Raw genomic sequence first — 8,431 nt, 5'->3', positions numbered from 1 at the left:
GTTATTTTTTCTTTTTAATAATGTCTAAAAAATTATTATAATAGGACAATATTATAAAAATAAGTTAAAAGGAACAAAAGATAATGGCAAAAGTGTCAATAATTTAATAGTAGGGATGGTTTGAGGTATTTTTAAAAATATAGGGACTAAACGGGCACTAACTTCAAAATATAGGGACTAAACGAGCTTTTACCCTAATTTTGACTATCTCCAAATATAACTTTGGAAAAATCTATTCACATTTAAGGGAGAGGTGGTCGGTATATGGGGTTTAAACATCGATCACCAAATCCCATGAGAATAAATCATGAGTCTATTAACCATTAGTTCCAAATATTTCTTTTAAGTTGGGAGATATTAATTAAAAATAAAGAAATTTAAATGCTTTTCATTTTTCAAAGTAAGAGCATTTAACTATTAAGTTTTTTTTTTACATAGTTTTTTTTAATAATTTTTAGCTTGAAATATAAAAATGAGGCAGCGATTTCAATTAATTTGGGACCCATATCACGTTGGCTTCTCCATCTTTTTTAGGCATGGCATGCATGCTTACCAAAAATCCAAGGACTTTTAATTTCTTTTAATTGTTTAATGAACAATAATACAAATAAATAGTTTTGTTTAAGTTATGAATAAGAAGACCATTTGGTGGTCCTTCCACTTCGATGAATTCATAGCCTATAATGCAAGATGTAGCACAAGATTATATAAATGTATAAAATTTGTGGTCCAAAAATGGAAAAGAGGGAAAGAAAAAAGTTGAATACAAGGATTTATATATAATGATACAATAGAAAAAGGCATTTAAAAAAAAATTGTTGGACAACCCTACCTAAAGGAACCAATTTTAAATTCTAAAAGGCCTAATTTCATCTCTTTTTTAGATGATGAATCTCTATGTATTATTTTAAATAAAAAGAATTAATCTAGTCTCTTTTTTATGCATTAAAAATTCTCACAAGTCACATGCATGTATATTAGTCAAAAAAATTAATTGTTATTATTTCATTTAGCGAGAACCTGAGAGATATATATACATGTATATATGTATATGTATATTATATTCTTCTGGTGAAGACATCTTCTTTGTCTTGTTAAGGTGAACATGTTAGTAAAATATAAAAAATACAGATTTCAATATATTAAAAACTGTGTATTTTATCTATTAGGATATTAAAATTAAATTTTTTTGTATTTTATTGATATCTTGAGAAAATGAAAATGCCTTTACTAAATAATTATATATATATATAAAATGACACGACGGGGCCTAGGCCCAAAAGAGAACTCAGAATCATCTCTCCTCGGCCACTATTAAAAGCGTCTCTCATTTCTCAGAAATTGATTTTGACCTTAACGTAAAAATGGGCTTAAAAAGGACATCACACATATCTAGTTTCCAGGCCCCTATTATTCTCTAACAAACACGGCTGAGATTAAAAATTATAGAACAAGATTTAACAATGATTAACATGCAATTGTAATGATGAGAAAGAGACATTACTAGCTATAGCCACTAAAATAAATTTTGTACTTGAGAGGGTTGTTGATGCTTTTAAGAAGCCGTTTGTAATGGTTGATCTTACAAAATAGAATCATTATTAAGGACTTGTTTGTATTTATCATTTAACGCTTAATTTGATTTGTTTACAATTATAAGATGTTCTAATTAGGGATGGTAAAATTCTTCATGGGTTTGGGGTTTATGGAGCCTCACTCCAAATGAAGAAAATTTTTAAAAATTTTTGGGGAATGGGGTGGGGAGTGGGAGAAAAATAATCTTTAAATTGTTAATAGGGTGGGATTTGGTATTGCACTCCCCACTCCACCCTCACCCCAATCCTCATTATATATAAATATGTTTTTAATTCTTATTTAATAATTTTTATTTTATCAACTATAATGTCAATTAATAATTTTTTTAATTTTTATATAATATAAACAAGATATGAATAAAAGAAAATCCTACAATATTATTTAACTCTAAAACATTATTATGTTTTCTTTTCTCTTTTAAGATGCTGCTCTCTTTAAATATTTTTCACTTTTAATATCATTTTAATATATTGTTTCAAACTTTTAGATATTTAAAAAAAAATTAAATACCTTATAATATAGTGATGATTTTATTTTAAGTCTCTAATTTTTAATTTGTTAAAATTATATATTTATATATACTATAAAATAGGTAAATGGAAAATGAGGTGGGGATGGGAAAATCATTCCTCACGTGGGGATTCCCCATCCCCAACTCACTAAATTTATTGGGTAATAGAGATAAAAATTTTTAATCAGGTGAGGAATGGAGTAGGCCTCCTCACCCCCACCCCACCCCATTGTCATCCCTAGTTTTAACCTTTATATATATACATATAAACTTAAAATAAGTGATTTTAAAAGTAGAAATTTAGATTTCGAAAAATATCTAAATGACCGAAAATAAATCTTATTAAGTGTTTGGTGCTAAAAAGTAAAAGTAAATAATCCTTAACAACTCTCTATCCCATCATGTCCGTAACTGTGAATTTGAAGTTATAACACCCTAGTTTTAAAATTCGAATAGCCCTCTATAACAAAGAGTTTTTGTATCCATTTTACAATATTTGAAAATATGCAAGCAACAGATTTCTTGTAATTGCATAATCTGTTTTTTTTTTAAGAAAAAAAACAATGCAACAGCCTCAAAGGCTCAAAGGTGCAAAGAGGAATAAGCACACAAACAAACCCCAATTATTATCTCTTCTTTACATGCTCTAAAAAGAATCAAATGTTTGGGCATCATTTTGGATCTTTGATATCTACTGTAAACGCACCCCCTCAAGACATCAAATCCAAAATGCAGTCAATCTTGTCATGCTCAAAGCATTACATTCCAACAACACATGCTGTGTGGTTGAGCGACTGCAATTATAGGGCCTTATCCATCCAATATAAAAAGTAACAGCAGAAAAACTTAGTGAGATATACACAGAAGAGCATATTCCACAGCGGCGCAATATCTTAGCCGAAGTCAAAAGAAAAAATGATTTGTCTCACAATATGAAAATGAAATTATGGCTATGATTTTAGAGTGCAGCCCAATCACGCTTACAACTTCTCAATGGGGTAATGGAAACTTCTTAATTTCTTCAATGTTCATATTTTGAAAATTCAATATACAATTAGCAGATCACACGTAAAAACCACCCATTATTGAGATGGTAAATGGTAAATCACTTTCTAAATTATTTTTATTCTTTCATTCTTTTCGTATTATATATGCTGCGATATAAAAGAGTCTATTTGCGCTCTCGACAGATTTCTAATAAAAATATCAGTAAATTAAAATATAATATTTCAATAAAAAGTTACAATACTTATGATAATTTTTTTCCCAATACCTATGACAAATTGATATCTCAATAAATAAAAATAATAAACACCTTCGGATATTGGCGTTTAGCATTGAAAGTCCAATGAATTATAGAAACTAATTTATCTTATAGAAATATATATATATATATATATATATATATATATATATATATATTCATTACTTCAGTATTGTTTACTTGTTACCATTATGGACAACAATAAAAGACTCATTTCACCTACGAGCCACTTTAAGGTTCAATAAACAAGTCCAATATTTCTATCGCGTAGTGGAGATTCCATATATAGAAGCAAACAATAAATTTCCTTAACATGTGAAGATTTATCAAAATACAATGTATTTTTGCAAATATTTCTTCAAAATTTTTAGTTTCGTTAAGCAGTAAAAATTGATCCGCAATATACTAGGATTCTAAATTTAGGCATTTATTTTAGTTCAATCCAAGATGTTTATTGAGCATTGTTCAGAAATCTACTCTCACAGTCTCACTGTTGTACAAGAAAATGAGTTTCGTATTATCCACTCTTGAAGGCATGAAAAGCACTGACCAACAACTGTAAGTATCGTATTATAATTTTTTATTGTAATAGTTGTTTGAATTCTATAATTTATTTACCTTCTTATCTAATGACAGTATCTTAGGTATTTGATTCCTTTGCATTATCCCATGCCCCATTTTGGCACTATCCACAACATTAACATAAATTGTTTGGCCCCTTCCAAATTGGTAAAAGCCAAAAGGGAATCCTTGCTGCAAAGCACTTATCAAAAACAGAAAGCACCAACACGACCAATTTATACGCAGAGACGGGCCATAATTTGGTCATCTGTCTTCGTCACATGACGGATCAATTCTACCTGTACTTTAGCAAAATGTTTCTTGAAAATATAACATTCCAATTCAACAATCCATGTGTGTATATGATTACAAATCCTCAAGTGATACCTTGAACATCTCTATCTACAGAATCTTAGACTTTTTTACTATATTTCAGTGTTTAAAAAAAAAAAAAAACAATGGCCACCAAAGAGTACATCATTCAAGCATTTCAAGTGGTACCCTTTGCCACCTCCATTGCTCTTGGTATTCTCTCTGTGTTTTTCTTCTCGTTCTTCATCAGAAGGTTCATCTCTAGGCGGAGGATGGAATTAGCTGTTAAACTTCCACCTGTTCCAGGTATGTATCTATGGTTTCTTCTCTTCAGTTCTTTGTTCTTGATTGATTAATTTAAATGATCAATGGGTTGTTGTTGGGGGTTGGTGCAGAGGTTCCAGGAAGGCTACCCCTTATAGGAAATTTGTTACAGTTGAAAGAGAAGAAACCACACATGACTTTCACAAGATGGGCAGAGGTGTATGGACCAATTTATTCTATCAAGACTGGAGCTTCTACTATGATTGTTCTCAATTCCGCTGATGTTGCTAAAGAGGCAAGCATTCTGATTCTATTCTTTTAACACTGCAAACTGTAGATTCAGTTGTGTCATCTGGTGAAATTGTTAACGTAACATCACAATTCGCTAGCGAGTCAGTTTCTGAACTGAACTATTTTACATGGCATAAACTCTCTCAACTAACTCGGCCTTTGGTCGAGTGGTCAGGGCTGCTGCCCTCCAAGTTGGAGGACAGCAGTTCGAATTTCCTTTCTCAATTAAATTTGAGTGAAGGCAGTCTTCTGCCTTACCCAAGTGTGAGGAGTGACATCTCTCGAATATTTGTGAGGGTTAAAATCTGGGCAACGCTCCATTAGTATTGATGTAAGTTGGTCCCATCAATAGTCTGATTTATAAATATAAGTAATTTGAGCAATAGTCTCATGTAATAAAAAAAAAAAAACTCTCTCAACTAAGTAGACGCGTTTTAAGTAAAAAAGCTCAGAACAAAACTGTGACTGACTATGTGACCAAAACTAATAATATCTACTTAATTGTTGGGCCCGAGTTGTACAATTAATAGTGTATAACATGTTTAAGCTGTTAATATTTGGCAACTTAACTGCTCGGGTGTAAGTTTGAGTGAGCTGCATACTGAATCCCTTTTGTTAGGTCGTTAGGTTGACAATCAAGATGTCTAATTCACTAAAATGTCCAATTTGCTTGTCATTAATTAATTTATATATTCATGTGGCTTTAGTTAGTTACTAATACAGGGACACATAGAAGAGAAATCAATCAATCAATGATTAAAATGTTTTAATTTATTGTTTGTTCTTCCAGGCCATGGTGACCAGATATCCATCCATTTCAACAAGGAAGCTATCAAATGCCCTGAAGATGCTCACCTCTAATAAATGTATGGTTGCAACAAGTGACTACGATGAATTTCACAAAATGGCTAAACGATGTTTACTCACAAATGTTTTGGGTGGAAATGCTCAGGTTAATCTGCTAATCCAACTTTCTCGTGCTTTCACCGTGTCCCTTTATATGTTGTATGGATATATTGTACTGCCGAAACTAATGATGTGTACTCTCTGTATGTGTGTTATTCAGAAGCGACATCGAATCCATAGAGACACAATGATGGAAAATATGTCAACCCAATTTCATGCTCACATCAAGGACAATCCTCTACAACTAGTGAATTTCAGGAAAATATTTGAGTCTGAACTTTTTGCAGTGTCAATGAAACAGGTGAGCTAGCTGTGATCTTTTGTTGGAAATTCATCTGTTATCTTTGACTAAATACATAGATAATTAAAGCATTTTGCATTTTCAGGCTGTAGGAAAGGTTGTGGAATCAATTTATGTGAAGGAGCTTGGTTCCACATTGTCTAAAGATGAGGTATTTAAAATTTTAGTGCTTGACATAATGGAGGGAGCAATTGAGGTGGACTGGAGAGATTTCTTCCCTTATCTAAGATGGGTTCCTAATAAAGGCGTGGAAATGAAAATTCAGAGATTGTGTACCCGCAGGCAAGCAGTAATGGATGCCCTCATCAGTGAGGCCAAAAGCAGAATTGCTTTAGGACAGGAGCTGAATTGTTATGTTGATCACTTGTTGTCAGAAGTAAAATCACTTACAGAGCAACAAATAAGCATGCTGCTCTGGGAGCCTATCATCGAGACATCAGATACTACTTTGGTCACAACAGAATGGGCCATGTATGAGCTGGCAAAGGATCCAATGCGACAGGTTAATTAATCAATCGCTAGTCTCTCCATGAATTTTGATCTTTGCTACCTGTTCGAATTTTTTTGCATATATTGATGTTCCTTCTATATATATATATATATATACACTACAGGACCGTCTATTTCAGAAGATTCAATCAGTTTGCCGGTCAAACAAGTTTACGGAGGAAAACATAGCACAGGTTCCTTACTTGGGAGCTGTTTTCCATGAAACTCTGAGAAAGTACAGTCCAGCTCCAATAGTTCCTTTGCGATTTGCACATGAAGATACCGAAATAGGTGGATACTTCATTCCTGCTGGAAGTGAGGTTGTTGTTTAGCTTACTTTCCTTTGAAATCTTTGTGGTTCCGACTAATGGTATCTGCAATGTTAGATGTTAACTTTAATTTATGTTGCATACACAGATTTGCAATAAACATATATGGATGCTACATGGGACCAGAAACAATGGGAAAACCCCGGAGGAGTGGAAACCCGAGAGATTTCTTTGATGGCCATACGATCCTGCAGACTTGTACAAGACAATGGCTTTTGGAACAGAAAGAGGGTGTGTGCAGGTTCTCTTCACGCAAGTTTAATAGCTTGCACAGCAATAGGTAGGCTGGTGCAGGAATTCAAGTGGAATCTGAGAGAGGGTGAGGAAGAAAGTGTTGATACTGTTGGCCTCACTACTCACAAGCTACATCCTTTGCATGCAATCATAAGGCCTAGGCCTAGGAATTAAAAATAGTCAAGGCCCTGATATTATCATCACTTTTCCTCATCTCCTCCATTACTAACCAAAAACTGAAGACTCAAAGCCTCTTTTTCTCCATAATGTGTGACATCAGTGAGAGTTTGCTACATTGTTACTGTTCTAGTATAAGTATAACCTGAAGAGCAACAATAACAAGGCTTACATCCCGTATGATATCTGCAGTTCAATCATGCTGACTTCTTCTTAAATAGGGAATGGAAACTTTCCTTGGTTTTTATATTTTGAATATTCACTGCACGAACGACTACATATAAAAATATGAAACCGCCCATTATTTATATGGTAAATAATAAACCACTTCCTTTTCATTCATGTTATCTAGGCTGCACTATAAAATGAAATATTCATATCTCAATGAATATAAAACACTACCTTCAAACATTGGCATTTTAGCATAATCTGACACAATTTAAGAATTTTAAAGTTTCCGTTCAAGCTTTAGCAAAAATTAATTAACCTTAAAGCCACGAACAGGCCTGTGATTATTACTGACAATAGTAAAAAGGCTTATTGCACCCATGGGCCATGGACCCTAAGGTCCAATAGACAAGTCCAAAATTTGTTTGTAAATATTTTCCATGTATAGAAGCAAACCATTAATTTCCTTCAGATGTAAGACTGATCAAAATATAATGTATTTTTGTAAATATTTATTAGAAAAATTGAATTCCATTAAGCAACAAACTCATGCTGGCCAATAATTTATTGGAAAGAAATTTCCACTTTTAAATAAAATGATTATTGCCATAAAATAGTAGCCTTTCATTTACAGTACTTGTCAATTTGTATGCATCCTATATTATTATTTTTACAGTTAATTAATTTGTTATTTCATCTACTATTCTTTTTCAAATTACTTCATATCTAATGCAAATAAAACAGGATTTAAGAGATTACGAAATTTTTAAAAATAATGATTGAGAGTTTAACTATTATTTTCATTTTAATTTCCATAAACAACAAATTTATTAAATTGTTAGATGGAAATTCACTACTAATATTTTAAGATCGACTTAAAAACAATTATTGCGGTTATTAATAAAAGTGTTGCCATATTGGTACAAATATACTCTGTTACCTTTATTATTATTATTATTATTCATTTTCCCGATGAGTTTGGTGGGTTTATTATCATTACTCATTTACTCTACACCTCTTTTTGGTGA

The 8,431-nt window shown here is 32.1% G+C and overlaps 1 pseudogene; it reads left to right on the top strand.

Annotated features, from left to right (window-relative positions):
• Nucleotides 1-4,204: 4,204 nt before the first annotated feature.
• On the top strand, nucleotides 4,205-7,465 carry LOC18043147 (annotated as a pseudogene).
• Nucleotides 7,466-8,431: the final 966 nt, after the last annotated feature.

This window comes from Citrus clementina, unplaced genomic scaffold, assembly GCF_000493195.1.
Source record: "Citrus clementina cultivar Clemenules unplaced genomic scaffold, Citrus_clementina_v1.0 scaffold_5, whole genome shotgun sequence".
Lineage (NCBI taxonomy): Eukaryota > Viridiplantae > Streptophyta > Magnoliopsida > Sapindales > Rutaceae > Citrus > Citrus x clementina.
Note: the sequence above shows the minus strand (reverse complement) of the source record. Positions and strands in the feature narration are given on the sequence as shown.